The sequence below is a fragment of the Uranotaenia lowii genome, chromosome 3 (genome assembly GCF_029784155.1).
Source record: "Uranotaenia lowii strain MFRU-FL chromosome 3, ASM2978415v1, whole genome shotgun sequence".
Lineage (NCBI taxonomy): Eukaryota > Metazoa > Arthropoda > Insecta > Diptera > Culicidae > Uranotaenia > Uranotaenia lowii.
In genome coordinates, this window is record NC_073693.1 from 323,244,785 (window position 1) to 323,258,774 (window position 13,990).

The 13,990-nt window shown below is 30.9% G+C and overlaps 1 protein-coding gene across 1 annotated transcript in view; it reads right to left on the minus strand.

The window, feature by feature from the left end:
* Positions 1-13,990, minus strand: part of LOC129753800 (cleavage and polyadenylation specificity factor subunit 6-like) — a 242,642-nt gene that overhangs the window by 97,025 nt on the left and 131,627 nt on the right. The gene's annotated exons all lie outside the window — the stretch shown is intronic.

Consider the following 13,990-nt stretch of genomic DNA (forward strand, 5'->3'; position numbering starts at 1 on the left):
TAGTTAAGCTTGGAGTGAGTCCGATTTATCATGTTCTATTCATCCAAAACTAGGATAAGTACTCTGGGCACTCGTTAAATTTTCAAAAAAAATTAAACAATTACTGTTTTTGTAAAATATCCATAGCTTCTGCAATTTTCAACCGATTTTGATAAACACTTGAAATCTTTGGTTTAAACAGGACTAAAATGACTGTTTTAATCAAAGAAGTAAGTCAACAATTTTTTTTCCAAAAATGCATTTTTTTTTAATTTTTCTTATCATAAATTCACTAATATCAACAATACTATTGATCACAAAAGTTGAGTTCAGCATGATCAATAGCAAATTTATTCATCTTCTATAAGTAATCAAGAGGACCTCAGATATATGAAATGTAGTCCGAAATATTAGAATCTCAGTATGAGTACTTCTTTATTTTTACAAATTTTTATATGAAAATTGTTCTTCTTGTTTTTTTTTTATTTCATTACTGGATTCAGCGCCAGATTTAACATGAAATATTCGGGTCGCCCCCGATAAAGTTGACGATTTTTTTTAAACAAGTGTTATTAGTTAAAACAATAAAAACTCCAACTTCACAAAAAAGAACTGTTCCAGACTTCCGAATGGTTGTTTTTGTAAATACTGGGCTAGATAGGGGAGAATCTGAACTAAAATCTGGTCAATTTTCGGTAACTTTATTCAATGTCTCAAAATAGACATTGTGAGTTATGATCATTGTCTTTAAAAAACAATTGCTCGTTGATTTGTGATTTTGAATCTCTTTCTTAGTTTGGCCCTCCTTTTCTCTGAGTTTTTATTTATTTGGAATGTATTCGAATTTCAACACTTCAAAATTTGGCTTCCACTTATCGGATTTATTTCTGATGTTTTTTTTCCACTATCTTTTTTTGGATTACAGAATGTGTCATCAATGCATTTGTGAAATATTTATATATTCTTTCGTTAATTTTATCATTTATTAGTCAGCCTTCCAAGCCTAGTAGAAATCAATCGAAACCTGTCTGTTTATCCTTGAATTTTTGAGAAATAGAATTAAAAAAAAAAACGCCGTTTCTCTAGAATTTTTAAATTGTAAAGTTCAACATTTTCAACGAAAACTTAAAAAATATCAATCTGAACAGTTAGAGTATATTACATACATATGTACAAAGACTTAAAGAACGCTTTTTCTCTCCGATTGTCCCAATCCAATCCTAGCAATAACTAATTCATAAAGTGTGATTCCCGCTTATTTTAGAACTAAGTCCTCGTATAAACAGTGATTGCTTTTAGGTAAACAGCAGCCACATTTCAGCTGTTTATGAGGCTTATTACAGAAAAATCTCAACAATCAACCAAACAACCTTTCAGAAAACCGGGCGGCCGGTTTTCAAACGGTTGTCCGTTTTCTAAAATTTGCGGTTTCAATCGTTTCGTCTTCAGGTTTTCTGCTTCAACGAGGGATTTTTTTTTTTCGACTAAATAATCTCCTCAATGAGATCTCTCGTTGGCCACAAATGCAACTTCGATGTTCACTTGTTTGTAGTGTGGTTTTATTTAATGGGTTGGGACGTTTTTTTCTGTGGCTCTTTTTTAAATAAAAACTTGTATTTTTTCTGATGACCGCTGAACTCGTTTGCATGATTTAATGGACGTCATCTGGCGGAAGATACAATTTCTGAACTTTTGAAATTGATTACCAATTAAAGGTTAATTTAGGATGAAAGTTGGCCGGTTCTTGTTTTTTTTTAGGATTTCTGAAAACCACACCTCAAGACGATAAAGCCTAAATTGGAAGTAAATTGAAGTTCACAAGCAAGGTGGGATACAAAATGAAAGATCATTAAGATGTCGTTTTTTCAGGCTAACCAAACCAGATTTCCTGTTAGACTCATTTATGTTTTGGTACATTTATCAAACAGCTGAAACGATTTACAGCTTTTCGTTAGCTGAATGAATACGAAAATGTGCATGGAAGAGTGCATTGTTTGCCCACATGTCAACGAGAATGGCTTTGAAGCGAAACCTCTTCAAAAAAAAAGGATAGAAATGAGATGAATTTGAAACTGAGAAATCCTAATGGCATTCGACCCCTGGAAGCTTCTGCCATGTTTCAGCAAACATCTCTAATGGTCTTGGGTGGACCAACAAATAGTGATCTGCAAAATGAGAAATCAGATAAAAAAACTTTCCAGGCACAAAAGAAAGGATCTTTGCCAGATTTTTCAGCCGAGATCTTCGAAAAACAGATTTCAACAAATGCACCACAGTTGATGGATTGGCTGTGAAAGCCCATGTTTATTTTCTTTGAGCTGCAAACTGTTTTCCGAGTCAGTTTGAGTGAATCGCTGGATAGTCTCAATTCGAAACGCTAACATATTGATAAACAATAATAACAGTCATAACGTCAAAGGAAATAAATATTGATGGTCAGTGCCAGGGATTGTGGGATCGTTAATTGCCATCCGGATCAGCGATGAATAAGTAAGTCTTGCAACATGTATGACTTAATTGCAGCTGTATAAATGTTTCCCTAATAAGCTGCCAACTCTGGTGGCCGTTAGGAAATGGCCACGTGATGCGTAGTTCTTAACCTTACTTATTGCATACATAATAATTACTCGGCAGGCAAACAGACCACAAATCTGGTCAAGAGAAGAGATTCTAGATGCTGGTTCATCATGTCAAATGGCCACGACACGGCGGCAATTTTATGAAATGAATATTTCACATGCCCACATGCCAAACTGGAGTTGTTGCAATCATGAATTGTGCATTGACCGCTGCTCGATTCAGAGGATTCGCCAAACGGCTGAGTGAATGGACGGATGAATGCATGAATGATGGCTAATCGACGTCTTATTGCCCCTATCCATTGAATAAACTATCGGACCCAGCAGTAGTCGAGGATAAGTAACCGGCTCAACGACCTCGATTATGTGCCAGCTGGAATTAACGTGCCTCCGGTAATTTCCCATCGCTAATGAATTGGTTCCTATTCGGTTTGCGTTGATTGTGAAATATTAGTAGCCGCCTGATTTGATTAGTTTTTAATTACACTCAAGAGGAGGTCAAAGTTAAAAAAAAGTGAATTTATTGATTTTTTTTTTAAATTTAATAATTTATGTTGTTTGAGAAAGGAAAAAAAAACTTGTCACCGTGGAATTATAAAAATTTACATTTTAAACAGTTCGTTTCTTTCAATAACAACTTGAGAAATCATCAATTTGAAAAGATCTAAAATAAATAATGTGGAAAAAAGTTAAATTAACAACTTACATGAAACAGCATCTATGAAAAATATTGAATGTTGTCGAACATACCTGAAATTAAGACAGAAAAAAAATTAAAATATGATTTAACAAAAAGGAAAAAAAAGAAAAATCATGGATTTTAATTGTTTTTTTATCGGATACGATCAAATAGAAATTATAAATTTTCAAGTTCTATTTTAATAACATTGAAAAGAATTTAAAGGAATCAAGCATTCATTGTTTGAACTATCAAAGCTGAAAACTGGGGGCCGGACATTTGGCCGAAGGACGATAGGCCGAAAGATGTTAGGCCGAAGGTCGCTAGGCCCAATGGGTTGAAAGGCCGACGGATGTTCGGCCGAATAGGACAATAGGTCGAATGCGACATTAGGCCGAAGGTTATTTGGGCCGAATGGATGTTAGGTCGAATAGTCACTAGGCCAAATGGTCATTAGACCGAATGGTCATAAGGCCGAATGGTTGCAAGGTCGAAAGGTCGTTAGGCCGAATGGATGCTAGAAGGTCGGCCTTTCGGCCTAGCATGCAGACAAGTGTAAAAGATTTCTTATTGACCATTCATGGCGATCATTCAGCCTTATGGTCATTCGACCTTACGACCTTTCGGCCTTACGACCTTTCGGCCTTACGACTATTCGGCCTTACGACCATTCGGCCTAACGACCATTCGGCCTTACGACCATTCGGCCTTACGACCATTCGGCCTAGTGACCATTCGGCCTAATGACCATTAGGCCTAATAACCATTCGGCTTAATGAACTTTCGGCCTAGTGATCATTCGGCCGACCATCCTTTCGGACTAACAGCATTCGGCTGGATAACCGTCGGACAAATAACCCATTCGGCCTAGTGACCTGTTCGGCCAGATAGCCCATTCGGCTAACATCCATCGGCTGAATGACCATCGGCCGAATGGCTTTCGGCCTCAAGACTTTCGGCCGAATGACCCAGCCTCGCTGAAACTCATGGGATTATGCGTTTTTGAAAAATAAAATAAATTGTGGAGATTTAACTTTGATAACATAACACTCACTGCATGTTTGTTTCATTTTTGTGTCATTTTTGTTTAATTTTTGTTTTCGTTTTTGTCATTTTGTGTCATGTTTTTGTCATTTTTGTGTCAATTTTGTGTAAATTTTGTTTAAATTTTGTGTCAATTGTGCATCAATTTTGTTAAGTTTTGTTAAATATTGTGTCAATTTTGAGCCAATTTTGTTAAATTTTTGTGTCAATTTTGTCATTTATGTTATTTTTGTTTCGTTTTTGGGTCAATTTATTGTTTTTTTTTTCAAATGTTATTTTTATGTCTTTTTGTGTCTCATCTTTGTGTCATTTTTGTGTTGTTTTTGTGTCATTTTTGTGTCATTTTTGTGTCATTTTTGTGTTGTTTTTGTGTCATTTTTGTGTAAATTTAGTATCATTTTGTGTCTTTTTTGTATCATTTGTGTATCATTTCAGCGTCATTTTTGTAGCATTTTTGTGTAATTTTTGTGTCAGTTTTGTGTAATTTTTGTGTCATTTTTGTGTTATTTTTGTGTCAGATTTGTGTCCTTTTTGTGTAATTCTTGTATTATTTTCCTGGCATTTTGAAGTCATTTTTATGCCACTTTCGTGTAATTTTTGGGTAATTTTGGTGCGATTTTCGTGCTTTTTTCGTGACTTTATTTTTGAGCCTTTTAGTTTAACTTTTATTTCAGTTTTTTTGTTATTTTTGTGAAATTTTCGAGTTTTTTATTTGCCATTTTTTGTCCTTTTTGACAGATTTGTCATTTTTTTTATTTTGTGCCATGCTCGTGTTATTTTTGTGTCTATTTTGTGTCATTTTTGTATAATTTTTTTAAATTAGCATTTCATTTTTGTTTTATTTTTGTACCTATTATTTTCATGCCATTTTTTTTTCATTTATAATTCAGTTTTGTGTCATTTTTGTTTCATGTTTGTGTCATTTTTGTGTTATTTTTGTGTCATTTTTGTGTAATTTTTGAAAATTTTGAGTAATTTTTGTGTCAAAGGAGTGGCATTTTTCGTGTATTTTATTTCATTTTTGTGTCATTACGTATCATTTTTTAGTCATTTTTTTCTCATCTTTGTGACATCTTTATATAATTTTTGTTTCAATTTTGTGTCAGTTTTGTGTCTTTTTTGAGCTATTTTGGTGTCCTAATGTAGAAATTTTATGTGATTTTTTTTTTCATTTTTGTGTCTATATTGTAGTTTTTGTATCATTTTCGTGTTATTTTTGTATAATTTTTCTGTCATTTTTTGTGCCATTTTTTTGTCATTATTGTGTCATTTTTGTGTTATTTCTGCGTCATTTTGTATCTTTTTTTTTATCTTTTTTGTGTCATTTTTGTGTCATTTTTGTGTCATTTTTGTGTCATTTTTGTGTCATTTTTGTGTCATTTTTGTGTCATTTTGTGTCATTTTTGTGTCATTTTTGTGTCATTTTTGTGTCATTTTTGGATCATTTTTCTGTCATTTTTGTGTCATTTTTTTGTCATTTTTGTGTCATTTTTGTGTTATTTCTGCGTCATTTTGTGTCGTTTTTGTGTCATTTTTGTGTCATTTTTGTGTCATTTTTGTGTCATTTTTGTGTCATTTTTGTGTCATTTTTGTGTCATTTTGTGTCATTTTTGTGTCATTTTTTGTGTCATTTTGTGTCATTTTTGTGTCATTTTTGTGTCATTTTTGTGTCATTTTTTGTCATTTTTGTGTCATTTTTGTGTCATTTTTGTGTCATTTTTGTGTCATTTTTGTGTCATTTTTGTATCATTTTTCTGTCATTTTTGTGTTTTTTCTGCGTCATTTTGTGTCTTTTTTGTGTCATTTTTGTGTCATTTTTGTGTCATTTTTGTGTCATTTTTGTGCCATTTTTTGTGTCATTTTATTGTCATTTATGTGTTATTTTTGTGTCACTTTTGTTTAATTTTTGTGTCAGTTTTGTCATTTTTGTCATTTTTGTAATTTTTGTCATTTCTGTAGCTTTTGTTATTTTGTCATTTTTGTTATTTTCGTTATTTTTGTAATTTTTGTAATTTTTGTAATTTTTGTAATTTTTGTAATTTTTTGTAATTTTTGTTATTTTGTAATTTTTGTAATTTTTATAATTTTTATAATTTTTGTAATTATTGTAATTTTTAATTTTGTAATTTTTGTAATTTTTGTAATTTTTTAAATTTTTGTAACCTTTGTAATTTTTGTAATTTTTGTAATTTTGTAATTTTTGTAATATTTGTAATTTTTGTAATTTTTGTAATTTTTGTAATTTTTGTAATTTTGTAATTTTTGTAATTTTTTAATTGTTGTAATTTTTGTAATTTTTGTTATTTTGTAGTTTTTGTAATTTTTTGTAATTTTTGTAATTTTTGTAATTTTTGTCATTTTTGTAGTTTTTGTTATTTCTGTAATTTTTGTCATTTTTGTAATTTTTGTTATTTTTGTAATGTTTGTAATTTGTGTTATTTTTGTCATTTTTGTAATCTTTGTGATTTTGTAATTTTTTGTAATTTTTGTAATTTTCGTTATTTTGAAATTTTTGTAATTTTTGTTATTTTTGTATTTTTTGTAATTTTTGTAAATTTTGTAATTTTTGTTCATTTTGTAATTTTTGATGATATTGTATTTATTTTAATTTTTGATTTTTGTTTTTTATGATATTTTTGAAATTTTTGTTTTTTTAATAATTTTGTCATTTTGGAAAGTTTTTAATTTAAGTAATTCATGTAATTTTATTTTTTATTTTGTTTGATTTTTAAATAATTTATATCGTTTTTGTTGCATATTTTTGTAAATTTTGAGTATTTTTTGTATCATTTTTGTATTACTTTTGAATTTAAAAGGTCAATTTTGCCATTTTATGTCATTTTTGCAATTTTTGTAATTTTATAATTTTTTGTTTTTGTAATATTTGAAATTTTTAAAACTTTTGTAACATTTGTAATTGATGTAATTTTTGAATTTTGCAAATTATAGCTTTTTTTGAAATTTTTTCTAATTTTTGTTATTTTTAATTTTTGTAATTTTTGTCATTTTTGTAATCTTTGTAATTTTTAATTTTTGTTGTTTTTGTATTTTTTTATAATTTTTGTAATTTTAGTTATTTTTGTTATTTTTGTTATTTGTGTAATTTTTGTTATTATTTTTATTTAAGTTATTTCAGTAATTTTTGTAATTTTTGTACTTTTCGTAATTTTTGAAATGATTGTAGTAATTTTAATTTTTTATTTTTGTCAATTATGTTATTTTTGAATTTTTTTTTATTTAAATAACTTCTGTCATTTTTGTTAATTTTGGATTGTTTTAATTCAAGAAATTTTTGTAATTTTAATTATTTATGTCATTTTTGTCATTTTTGTAATTTTTTGTAATTTTTGTAATTTTAGCAATTTTTGTCATTTTTGTCATTTTTGTCATTTTTGCCATTTTTGTCATTTTTGTCATTTTTGTCATTTTTGTCATTTTTGTCATTTTTGTCATTTTTGTCATTTTTGTCAATTTTGTCATTTTTGTCATTTTTGTCATTTTTGTCATTTTTGTCATTTTTGTCGTTTTTGTCATTTTTGTCATTTTTGTCATTTTTGTCATTTTTGTCATTTTTGTCATTTTTGTCATTTTTGTCATTTTTGTCATTTTTGTCATTTTTGTCATTTTTGTCATTTTTGTCATTTTTGTCATTTTTGTCATTTTTGTCATTTTTGTGATTTTTGTCATTTTTGTCATTTTTGTCATTTTTGTCATTTTTGTCATTTTTGTCATTTTTGTCATTTTTGTCATTTTTGTCATTTTTGTCATTTTTGTCATTTTTGTCATTTTTGTTATTTTTGTCAATTTTTGTCATTTTTGTCATTTTTGTCATTTTTGTCATTTTTGTCATTTTTGTCATTTTTGTCATTTTTGTCATTTTTGTCATTTTTGTCATTTTTGTCATTTTTGTCATTTTTGTCATTTTTGTCATTTTTGTCATTTTTGTCATTTTTGTCATTTTTGTCATTTTTGTCATTTTTGTCATTTTTGTCATTTTTGTCATTTTTGTCATTTTTGTCATTTTTGTCATTTTTGTCATTTTTGTCATTTTTGTAATTTTCGTCATTTTTGTCATTTTTGTCATTTTTGTCATTTTTGTCATTTTTGTCATCTTTGTTATTTTTGTCATTTCTGTTATTTTTGTTAATATTTTTTTCCTTATACAAGATAATTTTGTAACATTTGTACGTTCATGAGATTTTTGTATCACATCTTATCGTAGGGTGATACCTGAACAAAACCTCTTTCATGATGAATAATATCTTTTAAATCTGCAATAATCTCTGCTTACATTATGCCAGTTGTTGGCTTTGTTTGCAGCTGAGAACTTAAATGTTGACGTACCCTTCATTCAGCTGTTAGTAAGATTTTATTTTTTGAAAAGAACTATTAGCAAGTGTTACGCTGGCAAGAGAAAGTTCAAGAGTTCATCATCGGTTTATGAGAACCGTTTGCCAGATTGAAAGCAAATTATCCCATTTGATGCCACAGCAGATAATTGGCGATTCAGAACATGCATTTTCGCATATTATGCATTCATATTCCGGGCCATCACAATTGTGTTCAAATTTCCTGAACACGGAACTTCACGCAATCTTCCATCATTTAGATTGCCTTCAGCGAAGCGTTCAATTCTGTTTTACAATGACAACACAGAACTGAAATCGAAAAAAAAATTAAAAAAAAGCTGTCCAATATTCTCACTGCCATATGTTTTTATTTCTCCTCTCGATTCTACTCAGTGCGCCACTACCGGTATTGTATATTGCATTTTCCAACTGCGAAAACGTGACGAAAATTGACAAAAAGCGTCATTCATTCACTCAAACCTTGGTCCTCGTTCTTCTTTTTTATTTTTAAAGCAGATTCAGAAACGGAGAGAGTGATGCATCGTACAATTTTTCAAATCTCGTCAACACATTCCGAATTCCTACCCACCAACTACTTCATGTTCCGGAACAGCTCTTGGTTCGGATCCTCGCAGCATGTGATGGACCAAAATTGGCTTCGTTTTGCCCGAGAAGGCCAATAAGACCCATTGCATGCCGCCGGGAGTTTTCAGTCAGCTTCATAGATGGAACTAAAAGTGGCTGCTGGTTTGCACTTGCTTTTTTTTTATTTATTTATTATCCTCCCTTTCATTCAAAGCAGAGCATCTCCGTTTTTCCTTCTCGTTTTTATTCATCGTCGTTGTCGTTGGTGTTGTTTAGAGAACATTATGCTCTCGGGTGTTTTGCAGCAGCACATGCAGCACATCAGGAGCATAAAAAGAGCGTTAAAAACATGTCATTACATTAGCAGGCTAATTTATCAATAAACGACTGCTGCCGGGGGCCCCGGGAAGGTATCTGTTGCTTTTTTTCTTTGGCGCTGAAGAGTTATTGTAACTACTCGCATGTCACTTCACTACAAATGATCTTAAGGAGAGGAAGTAGATATATCACTTGAAGAAATGTTTGATGCTGCAAAAGTATTTTAAAATTTTGTTCTAATTCGTAAACTTTGAGTAGAATGCAAATAAAACAATTTCTTCGGGGATCCTCGAAGAATTCTTGAAATCTTTAATTTTGCATCATTACTTTTTTAAGTACCCACCCCGAAAGCCCAAAAAACTTCCCAATCAGTCCTTGAATATCAATTTGACACTTCTCACTAAAAGCCGCTATATCCCTCTTGTTTCTCAACCGATTTTTACAAAATTTATAGTTTTGGAAACCTCGTAGTGTATCTCAAATATATTTTTCAGACAAAAGTGATCTACAATACTTCTGTTTTCCGTTTTTCAAAGTCTTAGAAAAAAATCGAAAAAAGACTCTAGATCAGCTAAGGAGTTTTTATAAAAAAAATTACTTAGTGTCCAAAAAGCTGAAATGCTGAAGCAAAACGTTGCACATAAAGATATATTTGGTTAAAAGATCATGACCACAAAAAATGTAAAAAAGTGGTGAATAACCGTACTTTTCCATAAATTAATCGTCAAAATTGTTTCAGTCACACAAGATAGATTTTTAAAAAAGAATTGAAAAGTTGACATAATTCGGCTCACAAAATTTTCGACGAATTTTTGAAGGTATCTGTTTTTTGAACTTTTTGTCAATTTGCCATTTTTTTAGATTTTATCGCTATAAAATATAAATTTTCACTGGATTTTGAGTAGGGGAGAGTGGGGTAACGTGGGCCGCTTTAAATATCTCAGCTGTGTGTTAAGAAAAAAATCACAATCCAACTGTCATCGTCGTCGCTTTGCGTAAGCATGTTTTCAATATATATACTATATATATTGACCTTTGTACGCATCATATGCTTCTTTTATTTAACTAACCAAGAAAATGTACTTTCATAATTAAACAAGAACCCTCAAATTGCATCCGTGGGAGACCTGCAGTACATAAAAAAATTTTGCTCAAACGCTTAAGATCTTAGTTTTGTCATGTTCTTTCACGGGGAAAAGGAATTTTTGATGAAACAATAATAAATCACACAAACGCAAGTAGTTTGCTCGTTTCCCCACAGTTACTCAAAATCCAAAAAAAAAAAACTTTTTTTTAAAACAGTCAGAGCTCGGGAAATTAATGTATTTAAAAAATAAAAAAAAATTGCCTAATGATACCTTAAAGATGTAGGAAACCTTTCATTATTTTTTTTATCTTTTTATCATTTAGAATAAAGAAGTAATGAAGCAAAGAAAATAAGTGGCCCGTGATACCCCACTTTCCGCTATATATACTCAAGATTTCCGCAATAAATTTATGTTCATCAGAAAGGCAATTTTATACCGATGCTAGTGGTGTAGTAACATAAGTGCAGCGAAACTTCACAAATAAATTAGAAATAATATGATAAAACATGAGAGATATATTGGTTTAAGTCAGGCAGCAGTGTCAAATTGACACTCCAAGGACTGTAAAGGGGAAAATTTTGAGGGATGGATGAGGGTTAAAAAACGGATATGAGTTTCGAAAATCATGTATCCAATTTTGAATGAAATGCAAAACCAAACTTGAGCGTTCACAGAACACTTTTTGATTTCTGATTTTATATGATGATCAATAAAAGTTGCAGCGTAGTTCCTGAGATATTGAAGTTTGAATGGTAAATGTCCGAACAATCTGATTTTCGTAGGACTATTGTATCTCAGGCCACACAAACTTTATGAAGCTCAAATTTTGTGATATAATATTGTGATAGTTGATCTACCTAACGAAGAAAATTTTATCAAAAAAGTTAAAAAAGTATGAAGTTATGGAACTTCAAAGTCGGAGTGATACTGCGCATATTTTCAACTGCTATACAATTATGAACGGTACTGTATAGGAGGATCAGAATCAGTTTCTGAATTAGTCTCTAGATCAAGATCAGCATCAGGTTGTAGATCAAGAACCGAAACTAGATCGAATCAGGAAGAGGTTTATGAGAAGGATACCGATCAGGATTTTGATTTCGAAAAGAATTTTGCCACCCAGAAGAAAGCATTCAAGTCTTTTAAGCAAGCGGTCATGAGATCGAATCTCTTCATTCATTCAGTTTCTCTGAGATCCTATATGTGTGTATCCGTTTGAAAAACATTAAAACATTGTTTTAGATTTGGCAGTGTTCGGCATCTCTAATTGAAAAATTAGCGGCGCTAATTAAATCGCTAACTCATTTAAATTTAGCGATCGCTAATTAAAACCGCTGAATGAGCGGACAAATTTATCGCTTCAAGCTTAAAGCGCTAATTGCTAACCGCTAACTGTTGATAAACAATAACGTAAACAGGATGGCAACAGCATGGATTATGGTTGCATCTCAATTCGTTTGCTCAAATACTTTACAAACATAGAGCAGATTGTTTTTGTGCCCAGTCTGTTGGAAAATCTTTAACCAGGTAACTTTTTTTTCAAACTTTCAAAATAGTAATGCAAAATTCTCATGATAGGAGCATTGCCATACGTGTATCTAAAAAACTAAATGAAATAAATATGCAAATTCATTCTATGGTGTTATACTATCTTATTTTTATTTTACCTGATTTGAAATACTTGTAAAAACTGCTTTGGGAAATATAAATATCTCATCTACTTAAAAAAAGATGTAAAAAGCGGATTTTTCAAGCATTTATTATTCAAGACTTGCCGTGTGAGATAGTAATCTGAGATCTAAAAAACTTAAAAATTTGGAAAAGCTTTTGAAAATCCATCGATTAACCTAAAAAACACATTTCAACAAATCACCGCATGTGGATGTATCATGTAAAATATTGATGAAGTAAACCGTTTACTGTATTTTTGCAAGCAAAAAACAGTATCTAAAAATTGACCTTCTAGCTTTGAATTATATAAATGATGTTTAAAATAGTTAAATACTGTTTAACAATATTTATTGAATTGTTTGTCTGAGAATGTTGAGAAAAGAAGTACATCAACAGAAAAAAGTTAATCTGTATGAGGCACTTCTCCCCTGAGACCATTCGAAGAAACCATTTTCACTTGGAACGCATATTGATGTAAGAATGATGTCCTTTGTCTCCTTTACTTGTCAAATGACAAAAAGTTTACTTCTATCAGTAATAATTTGTGAATTTGAAACAAGTAAATGGAAGTTAGCGTTCTTCATTTAGCGGAACCAAAAAATAGCGAAACTTTTTAATTCGCTAGCTCAATCAAAGTTTAGCGGCAAAATTAAACCGCTAACAAAAAGTTATCGGACTAACTAGCGATTAGTGGATAAGCGTTTTTGTGCCGAACACTGAGAATTGGGTTCTGTACTGGATTAGGATCAAGATCAAAATTGTTGTAATGGGCCCTAGAGAAACAACCTAAAAACGCATTTGACTCCTTGAAATGTGAAGTCTGACCAAAAAAAAAAAATTATAAAGTAAATTACATGAACATAGTCGAAAACTTTTTTTTAGTAATAAAACCTTCCTGTACGGTTAAAAAAAAGGGCAGTTAGCCGGTTTGAGTAGATCCGGATTACTATTTTGGCTGAATTTTCAAAACTACTGAACTGATTTTCAAAAATCAATTCATTTTGGAATTGTCTACATGTTCACTATCTTTTGATGAAGAAAAAAAATACTCTTAATTAAGTTGGTGTCTGAAAATTGAACCGAAAGACAAAATGATCAAAAAAACATGACGTTTTTTAACGAAGATCGATTTTTTCTTATTATATACTCTTTTCACATTTATTTAATCTATAAAAACATAAAAATCAATGGAAACTCACCTAATTTTTTTTTGTGATATTTTTATGACATGGAGAACCGCGAACAACATACAACGAGAAATCAGCTGACCAATTCGATTTCTTATAATATAAGTTAAAAAAAAATTTTTAATAAACTTTTCAAATGACCAGGTCTGTAAAACCAAGCTCTTTTGTTATTTCAATATAAGTTCTAAATCTATTTGAATTCATATCAGTCAAGAGTTTTCGAATACGACTTTGTGGCTCTTCTCGTTAAGCGCCAACTCGGGAGAAAACCGCCGGGCGGGTTCACACACACCTGCTCGCCTGCACGTTCAACAGAGAAATGGACGATTCCTTGGTTCGCCGCTTTCGGCTTGATGACTGATGATGGTTTGCTGTGGCGGCGCCGACGGCCGCGTCGGCGACGCAGTGTTACCCGATTGACAGGCGAAGTTAGATAGGCTACACGCTCAGATCGGAATACCACTGACTTTAACAAAATGAGTTATCTTTGATGCAAAAAATCCATTTATTA